We start from the raw sequence: 14,473 nt of genomic DNA on the forward strand, positions 1-14,473 counted from the left end.
TCTGGAGGGGCAAGGGGTCAGGAGAACCATAAACCTTCCCTAGGTGACAGCCTCAAACTTGACAAACAAGTGGAATAAAATCGGAGTTTGTGCTAAAATGAGAACTTGTATCACAGACCTAACGGATATCATCCGTTATCAGATTTCGTCCTCAAAATATCTTTTATCAGACCGCATTTTAAATGGAGAAATTGCCACACTGAATAACTTTCCAAGGTGACCAAGTAGCTAGCAAGTGGTGGATCTGGGGTTCCAACTCAAAAAGGCTGGAAGGATAGCCCCTCAAAACACTATGGACACTGCTTTGTCACAGGTTTGTAAGGTGGGGCGGGAAGGGAAACGATGTAGCATCTACATTTGACAGGCTGATCGAGATAGGCCATCTCCCAGGTGGTTGGGCTTCACCAGGCGCAAAGAAGAGCTTATGGTAGAACAGCAAAGCACATCACCCGTTTAAGGACCCCAGGGTGTAAATGGCCCGTAAGGATGTAGGAGCAGAGTGGAGTAGGATCTGAGATGAAGGTAGCCCAGGCCAAGCCTGCGGCCCTGGTAGAAGGCATATTATAAGCCAAGAACAATGGAAAGCTGTTCTTGCGGTTTTTAGGAATGGAAATGACAGGATCTGATGGAGGGTGTGGTTTGAGTGTCCTTAAGTTGCTTTTGCTGAGAAGAAGAAACGGAGGACGTTTTACTAATAAATCCTGGCAGCCAGCCACTACTTTGTTTCACAAGATGAATGTAAACTGGGTTAATGTGGCAGAGGGAACACCAGTTTGCTGTCCCTTTACCTTTCTTATCTCAGATTCTTCTAAACACATCTCTGGTTTTGAATCTGGTCTTGTTTTAGTCCTTTTGGATAGCTGAGAGGTGTTACCCTTTCTGTTCATTACGTCAATGACTGTGGACAAGCTGCATGGTAAGAATCTTAGGACAGAGAAGAAAATCTCAATAAAGAGACTAATGTGAGAATCCAGGGGTGAACTAGTGGGGTTGCAGTAGTTGTACCAAATGTCTTCCTCCCAAACCAGGTGACAAAAACGGAAAGGTTATTAAATCATTACAACTAGCGTTTAACTTGACCTCAGGGAGAAACCCACCTCAGTCTGAAGGCTTCACAGAACCCTGGCCACAGGACAACTGCAGTTTGTTGGAAAAGGAAAAACCATTCATTTTGTGTAGAGGAAAAATGTGTGCTCTACTATTAAAAAAATTACTTAATTAAAATTAATATAGAGATGACGGAGTAAAATGAACTCATTGTATAAATTCAGGGCAATCTGAATTTGGTCTTAAAAATGCTTCTAATTCAGTTTAAAGAAAATTTAATCAATTGGCTTTATTACCAGATCTGACTATTTGAGAGAAATGTATATAATCGAAGAGAATTTAGCTTGACTCAGAGGACCAGGGATCTAGGTGGAAAAGCACAGGAGACCTGATGGGCTCATGCTGTCTTCCTATTTCCCCAGACTCCCCCCTCAATAGACAGGTCCATCTCCCCTAGACCTGCCTTAAGTCCCTGTCCCTGAGCTCTAGGCTCCATTCCTGTCAGCCTGCCACAGCCTCACAAGCTATCCATTGTTTTGGGTTTTCTCCCCCTCCCTGTCTCTTCTCTCACTTCTTCTGCCTGGCTCTTCGCTTCTCTATGTATATATACTCTATCTCTTCCAACATGAATAAACCTTCCTCGTATCAAATGCCCCCCAGACCCCAGATACCACACTCTCCTCCCCTTCCTAACAGACTTTCAGAAAGAGCAGGCCAACACAGGTCTCCAGCCTTATTCAGCCTCAGCCTTAGGCAGCCCTCAGGTCGGTATAATCCAACTTTCCTCTTCTCTATTTCCCTGATACTGCTCTCCAAGGTCACCGGTGACCTCTCCCATCCAATGCTCCTTATCTCCTCTGGCCTCTCTGTGGCATTGGGCCTAGCACTTCTTCCCTGATTCCTTCTTCCTTCCGGTTTCTAAGTCTCCACCCTTCCCTGCTTTTCCTCCTCCACCGGTGACCCTCCCTTCTCCCTCTTTTGTCCCTACCCTTTCTGGCGACATTCTTTCTCAAAGCTCTTCCCTTTCTGCTGTTTGCTCTTGCTGACCAACCTCCCAGGAATGACACTAATAAAAGTCATTAATTGAGTATCAGACACTTTACACATGCCATCTCTAATTCATAAGACAATTCTGCAAAGGAGATAATGAGAATATTATTAGTATCACTGAGTGAGCAATTATGAACCAGTCATAGTGTTTAGTCTTTTACATAAAAATATCATTATCATCACTTTAGAGATCATAAACTGAGACCAAGAAAGCCTGAGTGATTTTCTGAGACTGCACAACTGTGGCAGAGCTAGGATCCCCACGCCAGGCTCCCAGCCTGCCTGCCTTCCCTCCCCCACACCACCCCCCATGTAGAGGCGACCCCTCAGTCAAGACCGCTCTCCCTGGCTTCAGGTACCAAATACCCACCAGCCCTGGGCACCGCAGATCGGCTCGTTTCAAGCACAGTTCATCTCTGCTTCCCACCCCACGCTTTTGTGTCCTCCTGGTGAATACCAGTTCCTTAGCCCAGCGGTCCAGGATTTATCCCAGATGATTCCTCTCTGCCGCCTCTCCAACTCAGCACCCTGCTTCCTCACCTCCTTTTATTCGGTCAGTTCTTTCTATAGACCATCCCATGAGTCTTCCTCTCATACCCACTCCCTGCTAAACTTTAGTTCTAGCGTACATCATCTACTTTCTGGCCCACGGCAGCAGCCTCCACCCAGCCTCCTTGCCTCCAGTCTGTCCTCCCCTAGTACAACCTCCACGCTGCTGTCACCTCCACTGGAAATCCTCAAATGGCTCCACACTGCCACCAGGATCAAGATCAATGCCCTGCCTATCATTCTCCCGCCCTCCACACCTATTATGATCCAGCTGTACCGAACTATCTGTAGTTCCCTGAACGCTGTCCATCACCTTCTGTACAACTCTCTGTGATAACGGAAATGTTCTCTAACTGTGCTGTCCATGATGGCAGCCTCCAGTGGCTAGTGAGAACTTGAAATGTGACTAGTACAACAGAGGAATGGCTTTACATTTTTATTTACTTTTACCTAATTTGTTTTTAAGAAAGAGAGAGCATGCACCTGTGTGAGTGGGGGAGGGGCAGAGGGGGGGAACAGAGGATCTGAATCAGGCTCTGCACTGACAGCAGAGAGCCCAATGCAGGCCTCGAACTCACGAACCATGAGATCATGACCTGAGCCAAAGTCAGACACTTAATGGACCACCCCGGCACCCCTACTTTTAGCCAGTTTGGATTTTTGCAAACGTTTATTTTTGAGAAACAGAAAGAGACAGAGCACTAGTGGGGGTGGCGTAGAGAGAGAGGGAGACACAGAATCTGAAGCAGGCACCAGGCTGTCAGCACAGAACCCAACGCGGGGCTGGAACCCATGAACCTTGAGATCATGACCTGAGCTGAAGTTGGATGCTTTACTGACTGAGCCACCCAGGCGCCCCTAACTCATTTAAATAGTCATATGTGACTGGTAGATGCCACAGCGCATAGCACAGCAATTTATATCTCAAAGGTGTCCAGCACAGTGGACATCACTGGAAAGCTTGTCAGAAGTAAAGGATCCCAAAAACAAAACAAAACAAAACAAAACAGAAAACAGACCTCAGGCCCCATCCCTGATCTGCTGATTCATAGTCTTGCATTTCAACCAATGTAATTTATAAGCACGTTGAAGTTTCCAAGCGCTGCTCTGAGAGCTCTTGCCTCCTTGCCTTTGCACACACAGTTTTCTTTTTCTGGACCGCCCATCACCTCTCCTCTGTTGTTCCTTAACTCCTGTTTTGTCCCTCAAGACTCAGCGTCTACAAGCACAGCATATTCTCAGTACGGTTATCTGGAGGACAGAGGATGGTGGGGAGCAGTGAGAAGGAGACAGAAAATGTCATTTTTCTTCTTTTAAATATTTCTGAGGTATCATTCAAATTCTTTACAATGAGTATATATTATTTATAACCAGAATATGAAATAATAATCAGGGGGTTCCTGGGTAGCTCAGTTGGTTGAGCATCCAGCTCTTGGATTTGGCTCAGGTCAAAACCGTGATACCATGATTCTTGAGTTAGAGCTCTGCATCGGGCTCTGTGCTGGAGGCCTGCTTGGGATTCTCTCTCTCTCTTTCTCTTTCTACCCCTCCCCCATTTGTTTTCTCTCTCTCTCACTCTCAAAAATAAATATTAAAAAATTATTTAAAAAATAAAATAATAATCATTTTCATTACAGAAAATAAAGCCTATTTTACCCCTCTATAGATATTTGAATGAACGTGATATCAGAATAAAGTACAGTTGAACCTTGAACAACATGGAGTTAGAGGCACTGACCCCAGCATTAACAAAAATCTGCATATAACTTTTGACTTTCCTAAACGTAACCACTAAAAGCCTACTGTTGATGCAAGCCTTACTGAAAACATGAACAGTCAATTAACACAATTTTGTATGTTATATGTTTAATATATATTCTTAAAATAAAGCTAGAGAAAAATGTTACTAAGAAAATCATAAGGAAGTGATATCATTTACAGTAACAGTAGCACACTGTATTTATTTAAAAAATCCACATGTAAGCAGACATGAGTGGTCCAAACCTGTGTTGGTGAAGGGACACCTGTGTAGAGCTTTTCTTTTTTTTTTTAACTTAAAAAAATTTTTTTGAAATATTTTATCTATTTTTGAGAGAGAGAGAGAGACAGCAAGATGAGGGGAGGGTCAGAGAGAGAGGGAGACAGAATCTGAAGACAGGCTCCAGGCTCTGAGCTAGCTGTCAGCACAGAGCCCGACATGGGGCTCAAACTGTGAGATCATGACCTGAGCCAAAGTCTGATGCTTAACTGACTGAGCCACCCAGGCGCCCCACGTGTAGGGCTTTTCCAAAGGAGAACTGACACCTTCCACAATCAGAGACACTCACTTGATTAAGGGCTGGGAGCGGCCTGGGTGCTGGCAAGCACTCATTAAAATCAGATGAGGAAAAAACCATCGTGATCTCCCCTGTGATGCCTTTGCTCTTCTCTCTCATGTCTACCCTTGTGCCCCACGAGACATGATCCTGACGTAGTGATGACAGTCACTCCATCCCCTGTCTGGGTTCCTCCCTATGGCTGCAGACTCAAAGCCGGGTCAGGTGTGTGTGCTGAGCTATTGGATGCAAGTTCACAAGGCCAGTGGGATCCGCTGTGGAAGTCAGCGGGGTTCAGTTATAGAGCAGGGCCACAGAAAGCCACCAGCACAGAGGAGGCAACCTAGCCGGGGTCCAAAACATTCCACGCAGCAATTAATCTGCAAAATTAGAGAATACTGTGAAATCCGATGAAGCAGCAAGGAGAAGGTGGCATTGTTTAGATTAGAGAGACACCTATTTGGGGTACTTATGCAAGCATTCATTCGATTCTAAATACGAATTAGAAGAAAATGTATCGTCTTTATTTTGCAGCAAAGGAGGCTCATCTAAGTGAATGACATCATTTTAAATCAGCCTTTGTAATGCATATGATCATATTTATAAGACTATACCCATTTGTCACTCTCCCTGCTGTCAGCACGCATCTGGCCATGTCGTGGTGGCTCTGGACATGTATTATGACTTGGATGCCAGATGGAGCCAGATTTGATGAGGCCTGAAGCTCAGACAATTTGAGGGGTCCTTCTTAAGAAAAAGAGTTCGAAAACATCCCCCTTGGGTACATTGGACAAAAATATGCAATCATGTGAACACATGGTAGGCCCCTCCCAGGCCTGGAACCTGAACTTTACTCCAGTAGCTTCATTCTAAACCAGCCTGTGCTGCTCGGATGGGTGAGAAAAGGTAAGCTCTGGCTCCCCTTCAGTAACATGCCGAGCGCGGCACAGCTAGGGAGAAAATTCCACATTTGTACCGCAAGGCCTTCTTGCTGAATCATCAGAGTGATGGCCAGCCTTCATTGCACACCCGTTATTATGTGCCGGGCACTGGTCTAGGTTTTTGATATATATTGTTTCGTTGAATCCTCATACTAACACTGAGAAATAGGTAATGTTATGATTTCATTTTATACATGTAGAAACTGAGACCCAGACCGGTTGCCCGGACAGACGCACCAACCGTGTGCTGAGATGCGGGTGGAGGCAGGAAGTCCTGCTGCAGTGCTCTTCCTGCCGTGTTGGGAGCTGCTGAGTTTTGGCCGCCTCAGGCAAGGACATATAGCTCTCCAGGGAGCAACCAAAAAAAAAAAAAAAACAAGATTTACATTTGGAGGCTAGGAGAGTGCATTTCCTCGTCCAGGATTCAGAGACAGTCATACTGAGCCAGGCGAGAAAAGCCAAAATGAACAAAAGATCAAACTGCATTCGGGCTTATGCAGCGCTAATCTTCCCCTGCCCATTACTGCGGACAAAAGTCTGGGCGCTCCTTTTGATGCTGTGTTCGGAGTTTCAGTTTCAGTTTCCCCTTTTTTTAATAATCATTTGACTCCAGAACTGGTGGCAGATGGCAGGGCCTGGGTCACCACGCTGAGACCGGCCATGTGACCCCGGCTCCAGGAAGAGCTTGGCAAGGACAGGCAGGTCTGTACAGAACCAGATAGGTCACTGGAAGGTGGACCCAGTTGCCGGAACTGGGCAGAAGGGCAGGTATGGAGAAGCTCGGGTTTGAGCCCCAGGAATCTCTCCTGTACAAAATGAGATTGGTTTTCGAGACTCCGAAAAGAGGAGTCAACCTGCAGACGAGTTCCCTGAGAGCCACAACCTCAAACATAAGGATGGTCACTTGCCTGCACTCCTGAACGGCCGCCAAGCCCTGCTGATAAAAAAGCTGCTGGGAATGACTGGGGACCAGTCTGACACTGCTTTTCTCGGCCCTGTTTGGGATGGAACATACCTCACATGCTCTTTTTTGCCCGTCTCGCACACACACACCCCTTAATCTCACACCATCTCTGAAGGCAAGTATTTGGTTTCCCGGTGTAGGAAAGTCCTAATAATATACCCAAAGCCTTCTGAGTCCTGCCCTCTCTCCATTCCCGACATTTTGTGGTAAATCCCGGCTCGTTCACAGACGATAAATGTCAGAAGGGAGCCAGACGTCCATATATAAAGGAAGAAGGAAGTAGTACATGTTAAAACTGAAGTCTTGTTAACCAAGTACTTGCAAACAACTTGTATTTATTTGTCATATTTTTGTAATTGTTTTTGCATTTGCTTATTTGTAATTTTATTCTTTCTTTTTTGTTTCTACCCCCATTTTGGTCCAAAGAGGACTTGAATGTAGTTTACAAGAATACATTGCAATGAGATTAAAAAAACAAAACAGTGAGGAAATTGGAGTGTGGGGGCGAGTATACAAAATATACCCACGAGGCACTCACTGCACTGAAGGCCAAAAGTTTTGGTCCGAACTGCCTGGCAGATGATGCAAAAAATCAGAAAAGAGAAACAATTCACTCAAGAGAAACACGAATATTCCTGAAAGAATTTCCTCTGCGGGTCTTTGTAAAGAGTGTATTGGAACCAGCGTCCTCAGTATCGATAACCTGAAAGGAATGTTTATAATCTTTCAAACTCTCACATGCCCAAGATTTTTGATGTCCATGCAGGGTGTTTCCCAATATTTTTTTCCAAATCCTAATTAACATGTGGCAAGAGGGTGATCAGTCAGGCCAGATGGCGTTTGAGAAGGATATGGGATCTGATGCTTAAGTCCACAGGCCACCCTCCTCTGGAATACTGACATCAGAGGCTGAAGACACGTGGTATGCTCCCATATGAAAGATACAATCATTTGGGTTAATTCCCTGGTCAAAGATTCAGCCTTACATTATATATATACATATATAATTTCATATAATACTAAGTTATATATGCGCGTGTGAGTGCATATACAGTGACAGGAAGAGCTCTGAGGCACGTAAATGTCTCTAGTCAGATTATAAGAGTAAAATTCAGTTCTGAAGCAACAGATCACCAAAGAAAGTCTTACACGTTGAAAAGTTGAGCCCAACACATCAGACACAAGTGGATTCTGACCGGAAAATAATTTGTTGCCTAAAGTATCAACTGAATAGTTAGTTAATGATAATTTCATCCTCTTAGAACTTCAAGAGGCTTCAGAGGAATCTGAATAGGTATTTTCTTTTTGAAAATGATGGAGGAACTTTGAGCCCAGTGCCTCTCTATTTTGTCCATTCATTTCTCTGAATTCAGGGAAGTATTCAAATTTTCCCTTTGGCCTTTTCCTGCTGGAATCTCGAAATGGAAGACTTACCTCTAATATTTGCCCTTTAATCTCATCCTGATACTGTAGCATGGAATCATACGACTGAAGTTTTTGGAATCAAAACAAATGATGATAATAAAAAAACCCTGAATTTCTTTATTCTTAATTTTTTATCATGAAAATATCCAACTATGCACAAAAATAAAATTCAACACATCCCTTGTGTCTTTATTTTTCAGCCCACAACTATCAACCAAAACCATTCATTTCGCAGACTATTTTGCCAAATTATTTTAAAGAAAACCCAGATATCATGTTATTTCACCCCTAAATATTTCAGTATTCGTCTCAAAAGAAAAGACATAGTTGTACCTAACAATGCTAGTATGATTGCTAAGAAAATAAACAATAATTTCAATCTATATTCATCTTTGCCAGTTGCCTAAAAGGGTCTGTTTTACAGTTTGTTTGGATCAAGTCCATACAAGGTCTACTCACTGTATTTGGTTATACTGTTTCTTTTAAGCCTCTTTTAGCCAAGAAAAAAAATGCCCTTTTTCTCACAATACCTTTGTCAAACGATAAAATCAAAACAATTAAAATTTTTTTCTAATTTTTTAAAATTTATTTTTGAAAGAGAGAGAGACAGCACAAACAGGGGAGGGTCAGAGAGAGAGAGGGAGATACAGAATCCGAAACAGGCTCCAGGCTCTGAGCTGTCAGCACAGAGCCTGATGCGAGGCTTGAACCCATGAACTGTAAGATCATGACCTGAGCCAAAGTCGGACCCTCAACTGACTGAGCCACCCAGGCACCCCCAAAACAATTTAGTTACAAGTTTGATGCCCTTTGTTCAAGGGAAAACAGTCCATGGTTTGGGGGAGTACAACGCTTCACAAGCTGTGGGGCACTCTTCCTGAAGGATTTTGGGCAAAAGTGAGTCTTAGACAGCCTTGGAAGGGGCAGTGGAAACAGGGCGTGATTGGCTGGGAAGTCCGAGATTTTAAGTAAGACTAGCAGGCCCTGTTTTCTAAGACAGGGTAGGCTCACTAATCGGAGGTGGAGGGTTACGACTGGTATGTGTTAGGTTTCTGTGACAGGTGTTTCCTGTAAGTGCAGGTTGACCTAGGTTTTGACTCTTGAGGAGGACTAGGCCCCCGGGGTGGCTTCCGGTCTGTGAATCCTGATATAGGAACTAACTTTATCAAGTTCAGCTTTTCTATGAACAGCTTTTGAGATAGAATTCAGAGACCACAAAATTCACCCCTTTGAGGTGCACAATTCAGTGGGTTTTAGTATATGCATAGACTTGGGCAATCATCACCATTCTTTGTTTCCAAAACATTTTCATCACTCCAAAAAAGAAACCGATCCATTAGCAGTCACTCCCCATTCTCCCCCACCCCCCTTTTTTTCCAGCCATCACTAATCTACTTTCTATCTCCATGGATCTGCAAGTGTAGGCCATTTCATGTAAATGGAATCACACAGCATGTGGTCTTTGGGGTCTGGCTTTTTTTTTACTTAGCATAAAGTTTTCAAGGCCCAACAGACAACAGTACCGCTAGGCAGTGCAGGATTCCTTCATCCCTTTTGATGGCTGCATTGATTGGATATACTGCGTTTTAAAATGTATTTATCAGCCGTTGGCTATGCCTTTGACTTTTTGAAGAAACCAGGCCAGTTGTCTTGCAGACATGCTGGCTCACTGCCTCCTCCTGATGCTGGTTCACTTGTATCTCTATCCTCTGTTTTTCTCCTAGACTTGAGAGCAGCCCCCATCCTGGAACGTTTGTCAAGTTGTGTGGGGAAGAGCCACGTGGCACACTTGCTTCACGGAGCAGAAATCTAAGCCCGAGCAGCGAGCAGTGGCAGAGTCTCACTTAGTAGACTCGACAGGGAGCCCAGGATTCTGTATCTTTTAACACCCAGGTTGATTCTGATAAGGGTACTCCCAGAACACATTCTGAGAAACTCTGCTGGGTGCCTCTCCTTAGAACTTGGCTTTAACGGCACTAGATATTTCACAGGAAAGCCAAAAAAGCAACTGTTAGGTCACTGGGAGAAATTTTTTAAAAATAAAGTTGGAGATATTATAGAATTCCTTAGAACAGCCTAGGTTAATATCCAAGCTGATGGCTGGTGGGTTGGAGAGAGGCATTTGAAGGAATCCTGACCAAGAGAATTGTGCTGTGGGTGTTAATTAGTCGCCCCAGTGAGTGAAGCTGCCACATGTTAAGGCAATGAGAGCCAGAGAGCCTTTCAGAATTAAAGTACTGCACACATCTTTACAGTATTGAGCTCAAAATCTACAAGTGTGCCCAGATAATTAGAGTTTTAATTCATAATCTGAAGCCATTTTCTTTTTGGCGACCAAGAGGAAAGTCCGTTGTAGATATTCTAAGGTGGCTCCCCTTGCACTTTAGAAAGAAGCTACCGCAAGCACGAACATTTTTTTTTTGCTTCTCCTCTTTTTCATTATCTAGTGTATTTTACACCCAAAACTCCTGAGTGGGAAGAGTTGTTTTCCCTTAACTTAATGATGAGTTTTCTTTCACTTAATAGATGAGTGATGCTTTTAAAGGTCTTTTAATGGTTCTCTAGCCGTCAAAGCAGCAAATGGAATTCCATTTACTCTCTGCGTCTCATTAAGCTATTACAGAGGAGCGAGATGTGGCTGAGGAAAAAACACTGGTGCTTTTCTGGGCTGTGAGAGGAGAAAAAATGGATTTTTGGATTTGAAAACTGAGTTTTGACTTTCAAATGCCTTTCTAAGAGCGTTTAGAGGGGAGTTATCATTAGAATGGAATGTGAATTCCTGAATAATGATAACCTCCACTTCTTGACTTAGTAGCCTGACTTAGAAGCGGTGAGCACCTACAGCAAAAGTGTATTTTAAAAACACTTCTTATTGTGGAAAATTTCAAGGATACCCTCAATAAGGAGAAGAATATTGTAAAGCTCCACCGATCCGGCATCAAGCTTCCGCAATTAGCCATGTTTTGCCAATTTCATTTCATTCACCCACGTGGATTTAGTTTTGCTCAAGCATTTTCAGGAAAATCCCACACACTGTGTCATTTCACTTGTAAAAACTTCAGTATGCATTTCTAATTGATAAGAACATTTTTAAAAAAATGTTTATTTATTTTGAGGAAGAGAGAGACAGAATGTAAGCAGGGGAGGGGCAGAGAGAGAGGGAGACACAGAATCTGAAGCAGGCTCCAGGCTCTGAGCAGTCAGACACGGGGCTGGAACTCACAAACTTAAGTGAGACTGTGGCCTGAGCCAAAGTCGGACACTCAACAACTGAGCCACCCAGGTGCCCCTTGATAAAAAAATTCTGGAATGTAATGAAATGCTACTTCGACACCTAACAATAATCTTTTTTTATCATCTAATACCAGGTCCATATTCAGACTTCCCCTATTGTCTCTGATCAGTCTTTTTACAATTAGCTTCTTCTAATCAGAATCCAAACATGATCCATTTGGCTAGGTCTTTAAGTCTCTTTTATTCTATAAAAATCCGCCTTTTTTACCTGACCACTGATTTGTTATAGAAATTGAGTAATTTGTCCTGTAAAATGATGGCACATTCTGGATTTGTCTTCTTCCTTCCCTTTGGTGTCACTTGTTTCTTTATTTCCTATAAACGGGTTTGATGAGATTAGAATTGAATGTTGGGGGCAAGAAAACTTCATACTTCCTAGTGCATCACATCACACGGCACATAATGGGCAGAGGTGTGCCATTTCTGTTGGCTTCCTTAGTGGGTTTGATGGTGTCGAAGTGAATCCTCCATTACAAAGTCAACCATCACCCTTTACTGAATGTCTTTAGCTCCCAATTACGTTCATTCCCTAAACTCTCTATCCCATTAGTAGCTATAAAATAGTGATTAGAAATTGCTAACAAATAATTTCTCTTGCATTTCATTAGCTGGACTTCTATAAAGAAGAACTTTCCCTCAAACACTATTTGGTTACCCTCCACCTCCCAAACAGGTCACACAGGAAAGGCAGGATAGGTTCTTTTTCTTTGCCTTTATTTTTCAAATTTCAAAGTAATACAACCTCCAATAATAACAAGAAGGTTTCATACTCTTAAGATTTCAGGATTTTTGTTTTACATTTCATCAAAAGAACGTTTTTCAACTGTTGCTGAGGATGGAATCCTGAAATGTTGGCATCAGACTTCTAAGATCACTTTCCTTAAGGATGGCCCACAGACCATAGGTCCATCAGAGTCCCCTGGGACATTATGGAAACAGCTGGACCCCACCAAGACCTACTGGGTGTGAGTCTTTGGGAGTAAGTCTTTGAGAATTGAGTCTTTACAATTCCTAACAAACTCCTCTAGGGATTTCTAAGATAGCTAGAGAATGGATAGCTTTATGGGAGCACCTCCTCAGAGCTTGGGGACAATGCATCCAAGTGGATACACACCTACGTGGTTACTCCAAACTAAGAGCATGAGCTTAACCACTGATGACTCAAGAGAAGGCGGGGGCCGATAAACTAGGTCCTTCAAGGAGGGCTCAGCAGACAAGAGTAGTGCCGGGCAGTGCTGCCTCGCTACACCACTTTATCTTGGTTGAGACAATCTGGGTTCCGACTACACCTTGTTATCATTAGAACTCTGGGAAACTTTTATAACCATAAATCCTATACCGTGTGGTTCTACATGGCATTGAGCTAATTTCTTCTGGGGATTCGCGTGGCCCGCTGCTGTTCACATCCACCGTCTCAGATGCTACACAGCTGCTGTCCACTGGGCTCCAGAGACTCCCCCTGCACAATTCGTGTCATCTCATCAGGTAACATGGTTCTTCATCCATTGGGACATGCAGTGCCATTCATATTTGAAGTTTCAATTAGCACTGTCCTCATACATTCTATTTTTGGATGTCTCATCTCCTCTAGGGAACTCACTTCCAATATTTTATTAAAGTCCCCCAGTGCCTGACATTTTAAGCAAAACGTTTGTTTAGTTGGTTTTCCATAAAAGTGATGATCCATTTTTGTAATTTCATTTGCTTTGATTTATTGAATAAACAGTATTGTTGAATGCACTGACTCATGGGGGAAAAATACAGATGTTTGAAAGAAGAAACAAAGTTGCCTATCTGTCAATTGAATTCTTTGCAGATTGGAGACAGTAAAACACATCACTCAGCACTTTTCTGCCCTTGTACTTGGGAGGAGAGAATGGGAATCGGGATCCTGGCACACAGTGGAAGTCCCAGATCTCTCTCTGAATGAAATCGCAGGGTATGCTGGCTAAGCTCTGCGTTGTGCCAATATCCTGCCTGCAGAAAGGGCGGGGCCAAGGCCAGGGTTGAGCAACCCTACAAGGAACCAGAATTTCATGCAGCCTGTTTGGAGACTTTTCCAGTTGCTGCCCTTGTCTGGCATTGTTGCCTCCAGGCAGAATCCCGAGCTTGAGACAATTTGATGAGGGCAGGCGTCATAAACTCAAATGCCTATGGGGGCCAGGAAGGTAAAGTAAAGGAGTGAAGAGACTTGGATAGGTGACTGGTGGGTTACGGAAACTTGTCTCTGCTGAAGCCGCGACCAGGAATGTGGACCCTGAGTAGCTAGAGCTTTTGACATTTCAAGAGAAGCCAAGAATCTGAATTAAAATTTTTTTTTAATGTTTTATTTATTTTTGAGAGAGAGAAAGAGACAGGGTAAAAGAGGGGGAAGGGTAGAGAGAGAGAGAGAGGGAGATACAGACTCCAAAACAGACTCTAGGCTCTGACCTGTCATCACAGAGCCCAATGCGAGGCTTGAACTCACAGATCGTGAGATCATGACCTGAGCTGAAGTTGGATGCTTCAGCAACTGAGCCACCGCAGTGCCCCAGTAATCTTAATTTTTATGTGAACTCTCTATATTTCAAATGTTGGCATTAATTCAAATAGGTTTTAAACATAGCGATTATTAAACTAAATATATCCATGGGTCACTATTTTTGGGCTTTTGATTTAGGGGACACAGTACTTTAATACCATAGTGAAACAGAAGAGAACTTATAGTCCCCAGATCAAGATGAGTAAAAGTTAAGAGTCTAAAGCCGGTTTGCTGATGCCATTAGCAGAGACTTAAACCGTAAATCTTATAGGGATAAAGTAGCTATATTCTGGTCAGTAGCCAGAGGCTAGAATTTTGCAGTTGTGTGTCATTTGTCATCCAGAAGCTCTGGATACATGCTTATGAT

The sequence above is a fragment of the Suricata suricatta genome, chromosome 1 (assembly GCF_006229205.1).
Source record: "Suricata suricatta isolate VVHF042 chromosome 1, meerkat_22Aug2017_6uvM2_HiC, whole genome shotgun sequence".
In the NCBI taxonomy this organism is placed as follows: domain Eukaryota; kingdom Metazoa; phylum Chordata; class Mammalia; order Carnivora; family Herpestidae; genus Suricata; species Suricata suricatta.